Below are 18,953 nucleotides of genomic sequence, written 5' to 3'. Positions count from 1 at the left end.
ATATATATATATAAACCACATGTCCACAAGCTACCCAGGGTTTCCTGCTTGAAGCATATATAATTTATACAATATATATATATATTATATAATCTATATAACACACACACATACACAACAGGTTTATTTCATTTTCCAGTTTCCATCTACCAAATCCATTCGCAAGACTTTGGTCAGCCTGGGTTTGTAGTAGAAGACGCTTGCCCAAGGTGTTGCACAGTGAGACTGGATCCAAGACATAGTTGTCTTGGGAAGCCAGCTTCTTAACTACATACATGTAGCTTCTTAAGACTACATGGTAGTCTTAACTACATACAACTACCATGTCATATACTTGCACACACAATGACTTGTGTAACAGTTAATTATTTGCCTAAACATAGTTCTGATATACTTTTGTTGATTTGTTACTGGACTGAAGATATAGCAGAACACCTCCCTGTCTTCAAGAGTTTTAGTCATTTACGTCAACCCCAGCACTTTGGGACTTTCTATAAAATAATGTGGAAGTAGACAAACGGCATACATCAAGCAACATAAGGGGGAGAGAACCACGATGGCCAACTGAATTACTGCTCAATAAATTAGTATATAACAGAGCTGAGTATTCTATAGACACAGGTAACCATAAAATAAACCTCAGGAAGCAGAATCGGCATAACACTGTGTATGTGTGAGAAGAGACAAACAGAGACAAGGTTGGAGCTTTGAATTACAGGCAGAATCTATTTTGACAGCCTTCCACAGTTTGTCTGTCCAGTTTTATTCATAACACCTTAGTTGATCCAAGGTTACCATTAAAGACACTTTCTAAGAGACCACAATGTAGGCTCAAGCCCAGAGCCTTGTGATTGTGAACTGAACTTAGCATATTTGATGGCATAAAAGATGTACAGGCATATTAGATGTACCCCCAATTTCAGTAGTACATATTCAGGTAAAAAAAAAGTTTTTAGTGCATTAAAGTATGTAACATTTAAAACAACTTCACATATATGAGCTGAGGTGATTTGGGGGGGGACAATTTAGGGGGAAAATGCATTTTATATCCCATGATATACAGAATTATATCTGCGAGCTGGCAGAAATGTTAGCACACCAGGCGAAATGCTTAGTGGCATTTCGTCTGTCTTTACGTTCTGAGTTCAAATTCCGCCAAGGTCGACTTTGCCTTTCATCCTCTCGGGGTTGATAAATTAAGTACCAGTTCCGTACTGGGATTGTTCTAATCAACTGGTCTCCTCCCCAAAAATTTCAGACCTTGTGCCTAGAGTAGAAAAGGATATACAGTAATTATTTTGTCATGCTGGATCTGTTCATAATTTCATGTACTAGCATTTTTTCAGGCTCCCTACCATTTCTGGTATACACTAGGCATAAGGCCAAAAATTGTGGGGAAGAGACAGTCTTCAATTCAAATATAGGATGCTTTAGAGGAATGATTATATCGATTCCAATACTCGACTGGGATTTATTTTAAGAATGCCAAAAGAATTAATGGCAAAGTCAACTTTGGCAGAATTTGAAGAGACATAACTAAATACCACAAGGCATTTAGTCCGAATAATATTAATGATTTCTAACATGGGAAGAAGGCCAAAAATTTTAGAGAGAGGGAACAGTCAAACAACTCAATCCCAATGCTTGGTTGGCTCTTATTCTATTGACTATGGAAGGATGAAAGATAACTGACACTAAAGGAGTTTGATCTCAGAATGTAAAGATACAAATGCAGGTATGGCTGTATGCTAAGATGTTCCAGGTTCAGTCCCACCATAGGGTACCTTGGCTAAATGTGTTCTACCAGAGCATTGAGCTGTCCAAAGCCTTGTAAGTAGATTTGGTAGATGAGAACTGATAGAAACACGCTATGTATGTGTGTGTGTGTGTCTTTGTGTCTGTGTTCGGCCCCCAGCTTTGATTGACAACCTATGTTGGTTTGTTTATGTTCCTTAAAATTAGTAGTGCAGCAAAAGAGACTGACAGAATAAGTACCAAGGTTAAAAATAGATGTATCGGAATCAATTCGTTCGACTAAAACATTTTCAAAGCAGTGCATCAGTATGACCGCAGTCTAGTGACTGAAACAGGTATATGATAAAACATAAATACTACAATGTATTTTGTTTGCCACTTTACTAATTCTACCGATTTTTTTATATCTAACATATAAACACAAAAACAAGAAATTTTTGCAGAAGAGTACACCCAAATAACTCAACTGCAATACTGAAATGGAACTTGATTTGGAAGGATGAACAAGACAAAGTCAACCCTGAGATGAGATTCAAACATAATGTAAAGAAATATAACTAAAACTGCAAGATATTTGTCTGACTCTCTCCTCTAATTTTGCTAATCAATAATAATAATAATAATAATTGTTTCTAATTTAGATATAAGGCCAGCAATCTTGAGAAAAAAGGGTTAGTTAATACCATCATTCCCAGAATTTGACAGGTACCTTGTTTTATCAATGTTGGAAGTATGAAAGGCAAAGGTGAACCTTGGCAGGATTTGAACTCAAAACACAAATAGCTGGAACCTCGTCGTGTGTGTGCGCGCGTGCGTGGGTGTGTGTGTGGGTGTGTGTGTGTGTGTGTGTGTGTGTGTGTGTGTGTGTGTGTGTGTGTGTGTGTGTGTGTGTGTGTGTGTGTGTGTGTGTGTGTGTGTGTGCGTCTCTTCTCTCTTTCTCACACACAAGAACAAGTATTGTTCCTTGATGTGAAAACGACATCGTTTTGCTAATAAATTGTCAAGCAATGTCATATGGAATGTAAACAGACTCACTAACATGTGTCTGTGTGTATGTGTGTATAAACATATATGACAATCTTCCATTCAGGACATTGGTCAGCCAGGAGTCTATAGCAGGAGACAAAAATACTAGTCCAAAGTCCCATGCAGAAGAGTAGAACCGGAAACCATATGGTTAGGCACAAAGCAAATTCTGTATGCACACAACCATGCCTATGCCTAATGAAACAACATGAAACAACAGACTAACTTGACACCAATATCAACTGCAATTTTTAAATCATTCCACCCCACCAGTTATCAAGATGAAAAAAAAACAGAAACGCCTTTAACCCTTTAGTGTTCACATTATTCTGCCATAATTAATGCTTTTTTTTTCACATTGTTTTGAAGTAATCATGCATTATCTTGTAGCTATGAGATTTTGATGAGGTAGTTGTTAATTTTTAAAATGATATTGTAGGGTTTGTGTGAGAGACCAGATCTGGCGAGTTTGAACATAGAATAGGCAGAATACTTTTGGCCGGATATGGCCGGTTTAAATGCTAAAGGGTTAATTTGAGTCTCATAATTTCAATTATATATTTCCGGAAAATAGATTATTCTTCTGGTTTTCTGTAGAACAGTACAAGTACAGAAAGTGCTAAACTTGCCTCAAACATAGAATGAAGACAAGCATTTTCAGGATGTTAACATTAATATCATGAAAATATGAAGAATCTGTCCATGAGCAGGATTTGTCTGGAGATGTTGCCTCTGAACAGTTGATTCACAGTGGTTAACATAGTCACTTTGCAAATGACAGTTGGTTCTTGTAATTAACATAAACACATTTAGGTCACTCAAGTATTTCATTCCATATTCTTCAGTCTATTTCTAATTTCATTTAAGTATTAATAACTCACAGCAATTATTTAATTAATTTTACACACTGTATAGCAATCAAGTGGCTTTTCTGATTACCTATAGATAAGAACCATCTTCTCAAAACACCTGAGCAAAGTATATTTATAAAATTCATTTGTTAGGCAACAAAATTATGCTTCAGTCCACTTCCAATGCCATGTAGTAGGAAAATATACATAAGTTATATATAATCACAAGCCAGTCTGCTTTTTGCACAGAAACCAATAGGGCACTGATTATTTCACTAAAGCAATAGGATTTATCTATAACTTGGCGTCTCTCTTTCTTTCTCTCAACTATCTATTGCCTGCTCGTGACACTTCTTCATTCAATTCTTATCAACCATTCTTATCATACATTTTTATTGCTAACAAGCAACACTTGGTGCCTTTAACACCCAACCACAATCTAGATTGAAGATTTATATTACATATTCAACAAGTGCAAAGTAGGAGTTTGTGTCACAATTTTCCACTTTTAATTTTCAGCAAAAAAAAAAAAAAAAAAAAAAAAAAATACACTTAAAGCTCAGAAAAAAATCATAGATCTCTTCAACATAACTTAAATCGTTTCAACAGCTTTTAGAATGTGAGTAGAATGTCATCGTTTTTGAGCTAGAAACAAAATGAACTGCTGTTGGAAATAGGTCTAAACAGCTAACTAGACCTTCAGGCATATGTGCCACACATATTGGAGGCCTATCCTCAATCAAATTACTATGTTATCTGTTTGTGTTTTAGGAAACAAATTATGAAGAATTGGATCCAACAATTTGAAGCAATTATCTCTTCTGCAATAATAAACAGACATAAAACAATTTTGCAAATGAAAATTAGCCAATTATACTACTAACCAAAGTTGTAGAGAGCCATCTGCAGTAAGATAACTAATATATTCTTCACTATACCTCTGTTCTGGTTATTTGACACCAACATCAAGGAACAGATTAAATTCATTTCCTACTACTACAAATTCTGTGCTAGAAATTATGGTACTATTTAGAATTATGTAACGTTGCTTTAAATTTCGCATTATTCCATGAAATTTGTTAGTTACAGAAGCACAAAATTTCTAATATATATATATATATATATCTGTTGTTGTTGGCACTCCATCGCTTACGATGTCAAGGGTTCTAGTTGATCCGATCAACGGAACAGCCTGCTCGTGAAATTAATGTGCTAGTGGCTGAGCGCTCCACAGACACGAGTACTCTTAACATAGTTCCTAGGGAGATTCAGTGTGACACAGAGTGTAACAAGGCTGACCCTTTGAATTACAGGGTCACACCTAATACCACCAAATTTCAAGAGGGGGAGTATAACAAAAGTTTTCCATTAAGATTTGTGATTAAATTAACGAGCAAGGTTAATATTTATAATGAATTTGCCATTTTCGATGGGTTTGCAGTGCATAGGAATAATATTACCTTATTTGGAAACAGATGAGATTTGGTGACGGGAAGAGCTCCAGCTGCAGAAAATTTTCCTCAATGAAGTGCATCTGACTCATGCAAGCATGAAAACTAAATGCCACTTAAGATATATCACATGACCACATAATCACATGACTGACCAGGCTATCAGATGTTGTTACACATTGCTGGTAACAATGCACTTTGCATCATTTTAGCCTTTCAATGACCCCGCCCTGCTGGATTGGTGAGCTGGCCAACATTCCCCACTGACTGAAAGGGCAACTGGAGCAATGTGAAATGAAGTGTTTTGCTCAAGAACACAACATGGTACCCAGGCAGGGAACTGAACCCACAATCTAGCAATTGTAAGTGCAATACATTAACCACTAGGCCACGTGCCTTCATGCTGATGACATACATATATATATGTGTGTGTGTGTGTGTGTGTGTGTGTGTGTGTGTGTATATTTATGTGTCTGTGTTTGTGTGTCCTCCCACAACATCGTTTGACAGCCGATACTGGTGTGTTTACATCCCCGTAACAGCGGTTTGGCAAAAGAACCGATAGAATAAGTACTAGGCTTACAAAGAATAAGTCCTGGGGTCGATTTGCTCGACTAAAGGCGGTGCTCCAGCATAGCCACAGTCAAAATGACTGAAACAAGTAAAAGAGTAGAGCCTTGGACACTACGCGTATTTTCTACAAGCCCTAAGTTCAGACATGTAATTAGTTATGGAATCCCTGAGTCTAGGAAAGCCTAAAAATCTAGAGACAGCCTCTTATTTGGACAGTGAAAAATTAAAACATGCAATAAAAAAAAACAGTATATAAGAACTTATCAAAAGGATTTCTTGTGTGTGTTTGCAAGTATAGCTAACTTTTCCATTGGAAACTATATTTATATAAACTAGGCTTCCTTCTTAGCCAGCAGGTAAAACAACCAGAACAAAACTCAAGTTTCTTTCAACTTAACAGTGTCAGCATGCTTCCACCCTCCTAGTCTATCATCTCGCAAAATAAAGACTCCCCATTCCTTAGCATGCTTCTACCCTCTTAGTTTATCCTCATCTATTGTCTCACAAAATACACAGACACTACGTTCCCTCTCAACTTCTCTTATGACTAGGTCTGCTTCATATATTGATTGTTACTTTCTGGATCCCACATCAACCATTCATAAAAGACAGCCTGCTGTAGGCTTTTTTTCCTTCTTTTTTTTCTATTACAGTAGGCTGTCTTATATGAACTACCCAACAACCATATATACTTTGTTCACTAACCCATCTCTTGTTTTTTCTGCAGTCTGGAACTTAGCTCTTCAAAAGAGCTTTCCTCCTTTATATTTCTTTCAACTACTCTTTAACTGTCTTTCTATATTTATTTACATAATTTAATTTACAATAACACAATTGGTTTTTATGCAATAACCTACAATACACCTCCACATGGAAACGGGTAGCTAGAATTAGCTCCATATATAATTATTTGTTCTTCACTGTTTCTAAAAAAAAAAATATAGAATTCAGCCAGAATTCTTTCAAAGTGAAAATATAACTAGCTCATATAAATGTTCTTACTTTACTTCATAAGCACTACATGGCTAGAAAAATATCAGCAGATTTACCAATACAGCTATTGAAATCGCCAACTACATTGTTTAATACTCATGTCATCTGGTTTTAAGTTGCTTAGTGTCTTAACTTAATTCTTTGCTTCAACAACTATGTGTGTATATTTTACACACACACAAGTTGGCATCTGTTAACCTACCATAAACAATGCCGATATTCACTTCGAATTACATCTATAACTTATGAAACCAAGCATTTTCGGAACAAAAACCAGGCTAACACACTCCAACCTCACCTCAGAACCTATCTACTTATTCACCTTACCCGTGATCATTCTTCCATAGAAAAACTTTTCAATCTATGACTGTGTGTGTGTATTATGCATAGAACGGCTACTTGGTCCAGTTCTTTACTGTTATAGTCCTGTCTTTTATGCTGTATAGTAAATAAAATAGACAAACAAATCGATAAAAAAATGTTATCACAAAATATGAAAGTTACTGGAGAAAAAAAACCCTTAAAATTTAACCCATTTAAAATTAAGAGTATAACATCCAGAATAAGAAAACAGTTATATATTGGTAATCTTAATTATATAATAGGATTTTCAAAAATAAAATAAAATATAAAATATCCCAATCAAACTGTATTTTGGTGAATAATCTTCGTTATGTAAAAGGAGGGAATACAGAAGAAAAACCTAACTTTAGAATGAGAGAGAATTTCTCTCCCACCTTTAAAAGCATGTTTCTATTTCATTAAATTCTGTAAATGTCTACGTGTCCTGATGTAGAATAAATAACTTAGAGTAACGTAAAATGGTAATTTAGCAGTGACTTAAGGAGCTAGCATAGTTGGGACATTTTATGTCAGAGACGTGGCAGGATTCCATCTGCCACACGCATACTTTATCAGGAACAGGTGTGATGTAATCTCAAGTTCTCTACAGATTTTTCGATTGAAACCAATGTTATATAACATAATATAGTTTATATATATATATGTATATATAGTATAATATCATATACGATCACGCATATATATATACACACACACATGAAATCGTAATGAAAATATACATAAAGGTAGAAACATACGTGTGTCTGTATGTGGATAAATTAATAAAATAAAAAAAAGAGGGGGGGGTAAAACGAAACTATGTTAATGGTGGAAGATTGAGTAGGTTCTTGAATGGGATGAAGAATGACGAGATGCTGAATTAAATAAGAGGAGAGATATCCACCACCCCGGGTGGATGTCTCGCTAAGCAACACCTCAATAGTTTAGTGCCAGCCAAGGAGAGGAGGAAAGAAAAGACAGCAAAGTCGGCCAGGCAACGTCATTTTGCCGCAAAATTTAGGCCAAACAACAGAGTAGGAGATAAGCAGTTAGAGGAAAAAACCAGGACATACTACCAGACATGCCACTCACACGTACATCTCAATGGAGACAGACATGTGTGAGTAAGTATTATATATATATATATATATATAAACATACACGTGTTTAGATAGATAGATATATAAGCACACACATGTATGTATAAAGCTACCTTTAAAAGATTCTTATTATACTTCCAAAGTTATGAATGTTTCTATAAAAGGGGACTGCGAACACGGTTAGTGGGTAATGGAATAAAATTGTGGAATGATTTCAGGATCGTAAAGGATAAGTAACAACAAACTGAGAAATTCTAAAATACAAGTGATTTTAAAACTAAGGTCTTCAGAAGAATTGGAAAACCCGAAAGTTATGGACATTCTTTTTATTTAGCTTAGTATCGATGTTTATTTTTGTTGATTTTTATCAAAGAAAAATAGGAAGAAAATAAGGTGAGAACGAAACTGGTTATTCCTTGATAGTCTAACTATTATTAAACACTGGAGTTCCTTTCATGAAGAATCACAAAACGTGTTATTTTTGAAAGTTTGGTCCAAGTCTCTAAGGAGCGGGAAAACGTGCCCCCCCCCCCTCCATCTCAGTGTTTAATAAACAAAACGGTAAAACAATTTACGTACAAGCATACTTAATAATACTGACAACATAATCCAAAATGCTTATGGAATAACAGCATATATAGCAAACTTTATCAGGAAATTATTGCGGTAACCGAAATAAATAAGAAACCAAACTTTACACACATACACACACACACACACAGTCATGGTACGAGTGAAGCAGAGATCATCAATCCCTTGTGTATACATATATATACACATATATGTGTGGTGTTTATATGTTTAGTCTGCCTGATTGTTATTGTTTTAGCTGTGTTGATGTGTGTGTATGTGAATTGGCATATAGACATATATGTGTGTAAACATAGACCTCTGCATGTGTGTTTATGTAAACAACTGTGTTAGCGTGTATGTAAATATGTAAATACAAATGTTGGTATGTGTATGATTGCAGATGTTCTGGTATGTCTAAAGGCATCGGACGATTGTAGTTTCAAAACCAGAAAGGTCCCAAAAGGACATTACTACACGTTTAGCAGTAATTGGCACCGTGTTTAAGTAGAAGAACTTTCAACTTCAACACCATCCTATATAGATATTCAAAAATAACTCGGTTCCGTCTTGGAACAGACATCGCTCTAAACAGCCCACACACATATACACATGTGTATACATCTACAAGTTTAAACACAACATGTCTCTTTACCGATCAATAAAACAGATTATCCCACACCATCGCACCAACACCAAATATTCATGCTGTTGACAATATGAAAACAAGCAACACTTTTTTTTTTGGTTGCTTACACACACGCACACACACAACTTGAAATAAATGTTCAAGGAATGAGTACTGAATTATCCAGAACCAAAGTTTTCAAATAAATAAATAAAATGCAGCAGTTGTTCAATATATGTGAAGTAGACAATAAAGGAGTTATATAAAATTAGAGACTATTAGTATGTATTATAATAGACAAGAATGAAAGACGGTTGAAATGGAACGGTAAAAATCGTCCCGGGACGGAGGCAACCATTAGTAATTTCCCACTCGCACTCATTTTACAATCACATATACACAAGTAGATAGTTACACAAACAAATATATATATATATATATTCCTGCATACATAAATAATATAGATATAGATCTGTATATATATATATATACATACATGTATATATACAGATAAATGTATACATACATGCAGACACCTGTCTTCTTTCTCTACAGAATATTTCACTCGGTCTCCACTTTTCCTGCGATTCTATCAGCCACGATGGAATTTGTGTTCGTTAAAACATCAAAGAAGGGGGAGAGGGGGGAAGAAAAACTCCAATTAAACAACAACAAACCAACTGTCCCCACCTTGTCATCATTTCAATACAACAATAACAATACCAACCGGTCAGTTTGTTTCTTGTGTTCTTCGAGCACTTTGTTTTCTTAACTTTTTCTTTCTTTCTCTCACTCTCTCTCTCCCTCTCTAGTTCGTTCTTACTCTCTCTCAAGAAAGTAAGTCTTTTAGGAGCTTCATACTCAATATGATTGGCAGGCTTGTAAATCTGTCTGTGCTGTAAAGTTGCAATTATAATAATAATGATTTCTTTTATTTTTTATTTTATTTTAATAATAGCAATGTCATTAAGATACTGCAGCGGTTTATAGATAGATGTGCCGAACAATTTTACCATTTCGGGCAGTTGGTGTCTTATAGAAAGAAAATAAATAAGATATAGGAAAACAAATAGAGGGGGAAACAGGAAAAAATATATAGTGATGGCTAGGGAGATCTAAGGGAATGTCTGCGAGGGAGAAGGAAGAATCTACAGATAAATAGATTGATTTTTTTTTAATTGGTACATAGATACATGTATGCATACCTACATACATACTTACATATATAGGTAAACAGATCGATAGAGAAAGATAGACAGAGACAGCCAAGAAAGATAGATAGACAGAGATTAAAATACACAGAAGAGATAAATAGAGTAAGACGAGGAAGGATGAGGGGTAGTAAAAAAAAAAAAAAGAAAAGTACTCACCTTTCTGTTGACAATGCAGTTGAGGACGTCACTAAGGTCGCTTCTCCGTCATGTCGGCTGGTTGGTCGGTTGGTCGGCGCAGACAGACAGACAGAAGACAGGCCGATAGACGGACGGTTGATGTGGTGTTAGCTGTGCAACAGCAGCAGCTGGGAGCAGCACTGCGTCTTGATCACTCTCTCTCTCTCTCAATCTATCTATCCATTTCTTTTTCTTTCTCTCTATCTTTGTCTTTCCAATATCTATATTCTATCTATCTATCTATCTATCTGTCTATCTGGGTCTCTCTCTCTCTCTCTCTCTATATATATATATATATATATGTATATATATACGTGTGTGTGGATATATATATATATATATATATATATATATATATATACGTGTGTGGATATATATATATATATTAAGTGTATGTAGGTATGTATATATAGTTTCCAAAGAAAAGGTGGGGAGGAGGACTCATTAGAAAAATACAATGTAAATATTTATTGTAATATTGAGCTTATTTTTCAGTTTCTGCTCGTAGTTTCGTTTGCGCTGTTGATCGCGTAATATACACAGTGGGAGTCGCTTATTATGATCACGGAAAATGTCATCAAATTTTGTAATCCCAAACATACTCAGAATACTGTTTTCATCCGGTTACTGTTATCGAAACGGCTCCGTGCCCCGAAGTCATTACAAAGCGCAACTTCCACTGCATGCATGTATGTGTATGTATGTAGAAATAACCGTGTGTGCGTGTGTATATTTACAGGCACGCGCACACACCATTCGATTTCTCACTGTCACATAATATATAATGTATTAGCACCAACTTAGTGAAAGAAAAATTTTGCAAATTGAAAACGGCTTTACAGAAAATCATTGGCATGAGATAGGAAGTAAAGAGATAAATACACACACACACACACATGCCTACATACATACATACATATATACATACATACATATATACATACATACAAACATACGAGTGAGTGGACAAAAGGAAATGACACTCAACACATTGAGTAGGAATCACATATATTATTATTTAAAACAGTTTGATTTGGTCCCAAAGTTTCGTAGGTTCGTTACAGGAACTTAGCGCATCGTTATATATAAACATGAAATAGTAGAGATTTATATCCAGTGGAAAACAGCCAGTGAAATTCATTCTACCATTGTTTGGTGTTTTATTGCGAGTTTTCGAAATCAACTGTCATCAACATTCTTTGATCCTATTACTTTCAATGGCACCATTTACTCTGTGTACGTATGTGAATATTTCTGTTGTTCGTTTTAGCCTTGCAGCTGCGATCATACTGGAGCACCACTGTGATTTTTGCCCTTTTTCCACAGTTTTCTTATTTGGCTGATTTCTTTAGGGTGGTGGAATCTCATAACACCACTCTTACATGCGCTTTTATCGTAGTTGTTGACCCATTTAGTGTATAAGGGAGTTTGACACGGCTGCCCTCATCTGTACTTCATGCCGGGACGTTGGTTCGTCTGGTATCGTGGATAGGAGAGTGTCCAGTTTCTTTTTGAAGACATCCACATCCACATTGCGTAAATTTCTTAAATCTTTTGGCAGAGCATTGAAGAGATGTGAGCCTTTGAACCATAAGTTATTACAGTACCTGCTCTTGACGTAAGATGGAGTGAACGATATTTTTGGTACAACGCAATCTCGCCCAATTCAAACATTTGTATAATACTTGGTGCCCAAATTAGGTACTAATTCTTCCATTAGGTACTAATTCAAATCTGCACATATTGGTTGGCCTGTAGCTATAGTTGAACACACTTGTCCTTGCCGGTGCATAATAGGACCGGATTCGAAACCACAGATTTTATATTAAAATCCGCGATGTACTGAGTGCGCGATAGGTGAACCGCGATATGGCGAGGTATTACTGTATATTCATTCATACATGCACTCATAACAGTAAATATTCACGGTGTAACATTCCCAAGAAAACTTATTCTTAGCACCTCGTATATGAACGAAGATATGTGAAGTTTAGAATTTTGTCTACCGAGCGCATAATTCCAACACGGAGATATGAACTCGCCTATTAGTTCAGTTACTCTGTGTGTTTGTGTGTGTGTGTGTGTGTACATGCTTGCATATGCATGTGTTTGTGTAGATATATACACGTTTGAACAGATGTAAGTGGCGGCGCCAGCGATTGAAAGATACTTAGAAAGAAGAAACAAATTGGAAACGCGAAGAAAACAGGGAACGAAAAAAATGAAAGAAGAAAAGACAAGTGTCTGCTCACATTAATGGCCACTATCACAAAGCAAAACCTTAAAATAAAACAAACGACAATAATGAAGGCGTAATAATTGATCGGAAGAAATAGACAAATCACCCAACTTAAGACTTTTTGGACAGTTTCCCAAGGAAAGCATAAAAACTGTGTTCTGATAGTCAAGAAACAGTCGACATTTTAGAAGGAGGCCTCGGGTTATGCGGTGCTGGTGATTCCAAAAAGGGATGAAATGGTGCCATATATGGCTACCAACGGCTGGAAATTTTAAGATCTATATAATACATAGGGAAAAGAAATATTGGTTTCGAACTTTGGCTTAAGGCCAGCAATTTCGGGGATGGGTATGAGTCGATTACATCGACCCCAGTGGTCGACTGGTACTTATTTTATCGTTCTCGAAGGGATGGAAAGCAAAGTTGATGTCGGCGGAATTTAAACTCAAAACGTAAGGGCGGACGAAATACCGATATTAAATATATATAAATTGTACCCTTTTAAATTTCAAACTTCCAAACCTACCACAACTTAATAGCTGACCACCAGGGGTACACCACATGTATGAACTAGCTTTATTTCGAAATGGTTCAGTGTTGTTTCTTGTGGCGTAGCTAATAGGGAAGCAAAGAGAACGACCGCTACCCCCGAGCACAATGTTTTCAAAATTGGCGGGCGTCTTTTCAATGATTTTTGAAACTTTTAGTTTACTAGTACGATAAAATTGGAATCTCTCTCTCTCTCTCTCTCTCTCTCTCTCTCTCTCTCTCTTTCCCTCTCTCCCTCTCTCTTTATAATCGCTTGACCTTAGAAGAATTTTCTGGAGTCATTACTTTATTTGATCAATCTCCCATGTTTCTGAGCTGTCCGCTCAATCTCTTGTGGTGTTTTGGTGACCGCTGACACCTTAAGAACCAAAACAAACCCTGATGTCATAACCTCTCGACACTGGACAATGCAGTGGATCCATCTTCTTCACATCAGACCAATATCAATAGTCGTAAGGTTCATACATAATGCCATTATTACTAAAGCATAAAATTAACGAATGCAGAATACAATTACATAAATTATAACTAATGAAATATTTCGTTTATTATAAGAGAAATGAGTTAAAAATTGTTTGGTATGAGTCAGGGCGGCTTCTTTTGGTAAGCGCTCGATCCCTCTAATTTTAGAACCTGGCTGCACCCCAGGTCCAGGACGCGAACACTAAAATGATATCGATTAGCTCTTTCCTCTCAAAATTGTTGTCCTTGTGCCTAAATTAGAGAACAATGTTCGGACAGTATTGTCACCGAAACATTTTTGTAATTCGATTGTGCAATACTATCAATAAAATCTTTTAATTTCAAACCTTCTAACTGGAAATAGATGTTGAAATGCTGAGTTTTGTGACTGGAATATGGAAACAATAAACATGGAGTTCGTTTGTCAGTGACTGCTAGATCCAAAATAGTCGACTATTGTCACTAGTTTCATTGGATTCTAATTCCTGCCACTTTTTTTTGTCTTTTTTATTCTTATTTTTTTCTGGACTTCAAATTCGACCTTTTCAAAACGAAGCAAATGAAACTGACCAAAAAATGTTCCTTGTGCTCCCACCAGATTATAAATCTTTTCTTTGTTTACCTCTTTATCTTGTCCTAAGCTGCCATTGCAGGACACTTAATAGTTGACCTTCTTGATCTCTGCAAATAATATTAAACTTCTATATTACATTAGAAACACAATCAACTTAAAATCACAGACCATTCTTGTGAAAGGCCTTGCTCGAAACATCAATTTCTCCTCCTCCTCCTCCTCACCATATACATTTGTTAACTTTTTTGTATTTATTATTTACCGATACAGACCACCACTAGTGTCTACTTTTCTACTGCATCACTCTGTTACGTCCGCTAACTTGGTGAGTGTGTGTGTGTGTGTGTGTGTGTGTGTGTGTGTGTGTGTGTGTGTGTGTGTGTGTGTGTGTGTTGAACATATGAGTTGCCAACGTGCGTTTTTCCTGACTCTCTTTTCTCTTTTCCTCTCTTCCATGAGTTTTCTTTTTGCATCCAACGAAGGACTATGTCTGAAACGTTATACTTTCACTCAATAACTTTTTACTCTCTTTTCGTCCAAGTTTCTGTAGTGCAACAGAAGTCCGGTTGACACGGTCTTGCCCATATAAAACTTCTGGAAGAACATAGGTGTTGTAGATGCTTGATTTTAATGTGGTATGGGTATTCGTTTTGAAGTGAGTGCAATTTCGTTCCTATCAAAGGCTGCCCAACAAAGTCTGGTTCTATAGTCGGCTGCTATCATTCTATCGTTTTTTGAACAGAGACTGTGTCTGAGGTAGATTAATTCACACACTTGCTTTACTGGTTTGCCATATATTGTAAGGGTGAGGTCCGGATTAGATATCTCTGTTGCCATGCATTCAGTTGATAGTCTTTCACAATCATGTAATACGATTTAATACAAACATCAGACTCGCAGACTATGTGAGAATTGAAGATCTGTGACAAATAACCAAATTACCACCAGTCACCTTTGTCATCAAAAATAAAATAACTCAAATTGCTTGGCCACCGAAGCGAATGGTCCGTGGTGTCAGCAAGGTCTGTTTTTGGAAGGCATAATTAATGGAAAGAGTAACAGAGATCGGCAACTTAAAAGATAGAGAGATAACATCACAGCATGGGCAGGTTATGACATAGTTTCCCTGAATGCTCTTGTCAAAGATCGAATACCATGGAGGTTACTATCTCGTGTTGGTGCGCATTTTGTCACAGGCGGATATATATATATATATATATATACATAGTTTAAATTTACAAAAAACAAAAGACGAAACAGGTGAAGGAACAGCAAGCAAGTGTATTAGGTTAACGTTCGGGAAGAATGGAAAAGTCTTTGACGTTTCGGGCCTACGCTCTTCGACAGAAAGGATTAAGAGGGGGGGGGGAATAGAGAGAAAAAAAACGATATGTATGATGTGCAGTTCGAACGTCTGAATGTTGGTGCTTGTAGAGAAAAATGGAAGGCTGCTCTGAACGGCCTACACTGAAGCTTCGTCAGTGGTTGAAGTTAAATCATGTATGAATATATATCTGTCAATCGAACAGCCTTCTTTGTAGATCTTTGTGGAGATTTATGTGTTAAAGTAGCAGCGGCCGCTAAATGTTCTGATATGATCGCATTTCGATTTTGTAGCAATTTAGAAACTGATTCCATGCTGAAGGATATTATGACCGGTCTTTGTTTTGCAATTTCGGTAACGTGAACTTGTCCTGTGAGATCGTTAGAGTAGAGGTTTTGTGGTAAAGAAGCTCGCTTTACAACCACGTGGTTTTGAGTTCAATCCCACTTTGCGGCACCTTGAGCTCTGGGACAACCAACGCCATGAGAGTGAATTTGGTACAGAAAACTGCATGAAAGCCCGTCATGTGTGTGTGTGTGTGCTTGTCTTTGTATGGGTGTTTTTCCTTCCCCTGCCGTTCGACAACCGGTGTTGATTTGTTTACGTATTCATAGCTTAGCAGTTCGCCAAAAGGGACAGATAAAATTAGTAAGAGACTTTAAAAATAAGTACTCTGTCGATCTGTTCGGGTAAAACCCTTCAAGGCGGTGACCCAGTATGGTCGCAGTCCAATGACTGAAACAAGTAAAAGATAAATGGGTATTAAAAAGTAGAGAGAGCATGCAAAAAACAAATTGTTTCTTTGATAAGTATAGTGATTGCGACTTCTTTGTGTCAGTGAAGAACATTGGGTATCCAATGCAAGAATCTTTTCAAGACCTCTGTCTATGGAAGAAGTGTATACTTGCTGTGATGTGTGTGTAGTTTGCATATGGATAACGTTTGTGTGCGAAAGATTAAGAATTTAAAGATGGTACCTTCATTGGAGTATGCGTGGTTAGAAGTTACAGAAAAGAAAATCGTCATCGTACAGGAAGGAAAAAGTGGGTACATAGCAGGGTTGATAGAGCTGTGTTTGAAGAGAGACAGAAAGCGTTGCAATTTAACAATCTGACAGAAAATCTCCGATCAAAGAGATGAATAGTAGATAGAAACATTAAACAGACAACTAGAAAATTCTTAAACTAGATAACGTTCTAAAGTTTTTCTTGTGTCAAAGGCAGCAATGTAGCGATTTCCCAAGTTCTCGGTACAGGAGATAAATTTTGTGTGACGTAAGAACGCAAGGTTCTGATAAATGTATACAACTAAAATACATACCGTTTGGTCACTGAGACAGAAGAGAGGGAGGTGGAGGGAGAGAGGGAGAATGTGTCGTGTGTGTATGTGAGAGAAAGAGAGAAAGAGAGAGAGAGAGAGACAGACAGACAGATAATGACTGAAAGTGAGGAAGAAGGGATTGGCACTGATAAGGAGATAGTTGTATAGGTCTTAGGCATTGCCCTCCTTGAAAATGGGACATATTGTCGAATGTTTCTATAGACTGGACGAGTGGATGGATCCTTGAAAAGAAAGAAAGAAAGAAAGACAGATAGAAAGAAGCAAAGGAAGGAAGGAAGGAAGAAAGACAGAAAGAAAGAGAGAAAGAAAGAAGGAAAAGAAAGAAAGAAGTATCGATGAGATCGCGAGGACAGGCGCACACGGTTTGGGGATAATGTAAGGAACACCTTGTGGAGGCGCAATGGCCCAGTGGTTAGGGCAGCGGACTCGCGGTCATAGGATCGCGGTTTCGATTCCCAGACCGGGCGTTGTGAGTGTTTATTGAGCGAAAACACCTAAAGCTCCACGAGGCTCCGGCAGGGGATGGTGGCGAACCCTGCTGTACTCTTTCACCACAACTTTCTCTCACTCTTACTTCCTGTTTCTGTTGTGCCTGTAATTCAAAAGGGTCAGCCTTGTCACACTGTGTCTCGTTGAATATCCCCGAGAACTACCTTAAGGGTACACGTGTCTGTGGAGTGCTCAGCCACTTGCACGTTAATTTCACGAGCAGGCTGTTCCGTTGATCGGATCAACTGGAACCCTCGACGTCGTAAGCGACGGAGTGCCAACAACAAGGAACACCCTAAGAACCAACCACATAGTTGTATTATGGATGATTGGAAAAAGTTTCATAGCAATGAAACCGATGGAATGGAGTGGAAAGGAGAGTTAGGAATGGAGTGGAAAGGAGAGTTAGGAATAGGAGTACCGAGCGTGTGTGTGCAGTGTATGCCTTGCAAGAAAAATAAGCAACAGATGCAGTAAAACAAAGGGATACTGTGCTGTCTGGTTGTTAGTTTGTTTTATCTCAATGCCATACTGGAAGAAGCTTTCAAAATCATCTATCTAAAAGTGTATTTTATATCCCACGGACGGTAAGTCGTTCGATATCAAAGGACGGAAAGCTAGTTTGAAAAAAATAATTGTCTCAGCGTGCGAATTAGTTTACGCCGACGAATGTACCATCGTTGCCCATTCGATGCAGGACTCTAGGTTAATACCAGTAATGCAAAAAAGTTAGGCGACGGAATGTCTTGGAATAAGTTATTGCCGCACAATCCGTCATCAAAACACCATACTGCAATCAACAGAACATTACTAGCCTTTACGAAGTTATAGCTATCTCAATCGACAAAGAAACAGAAAACAGACTGAGCAAGGCTGACTCGATTTAAAGTTCTCTACGAAGGTGACTCTTTGATATTAAAAATCTCTCTGGCAACAGCTAAAATAGTTCTTTTATTCTTTTATTTGTTTCAGTCATTTGACTGCGGCCATGCTGGAGCACCACCTTTAGTCGAGCAAATCGACCCCAGGACTTATTCTTTGTAAGCCTAGTACTTATTCTATCGGTCTCTTTTTCCGAACCTCTAAGTTACGGGGACGTAAACACACCAGCATCAGTTGTCAAGCGATGCTGGGGGACAAACACAGACACACAGACACACAAACACATGCACACACACACACACACACACACACACATATATATATACGACGGGCTTCTTTCAGTTTCCGTCTACCAAATCCACCCACAAGGCTTTGGTCGGCTCGAAGCTATAGTAGAAGACACTTGCCCAAGG

The 18,953-nt window shown here is 37.2% G+C and overlaps 1 protein-coding gene across 8 annotated transcripts in view; it reads right to left on the bottom strand.

Annotated features, from left to right (window-relative positions):
- Positions 1–10,795, bottom strand: part of LOC106879997 (uncharacterized) — a 320,939-nt gene extending 310,144 nt beyond the window's left edge. For 2 of the 8 annotated variants that reach the window (XR_008264857.1, XR_008264858.1), the window contains exon 1: positions 10,017–10,646. The gene's annotated coding sequence lies outside the window, so the exon portion shown is untranslated. The other 6 variants (XM_052970418.1, XM_052970414.1, XM_014929780.2 and 3 more) reach the window with 4 other exon arrangements.
- Between the last annotated feature and the right edge of the window lie 8,158 nt (positions 10,796–18,953).

Source organism: Octopus bimaculoides, chromosome 9 (assembly GCF_001194135.2).
Source record: "Octopus bimaculoides isolate UCB-OBI-ISO-001 chromosome 9, ASM119413v2, whole genome shotgun sequence".
NCBI classification, from domain to species: domain Eukaryota; kingdom Metazoa; phylum Mollusca; class Cephalopoda; order Octopoda; family Octopodidae; genus Octopus; species Octopus bimaculoides.
The sequence above is the reverse complement of the archived record's forward strand: the minus strand, read 5'-3'. Positions and strand labels throughout refer to the sequence as shown.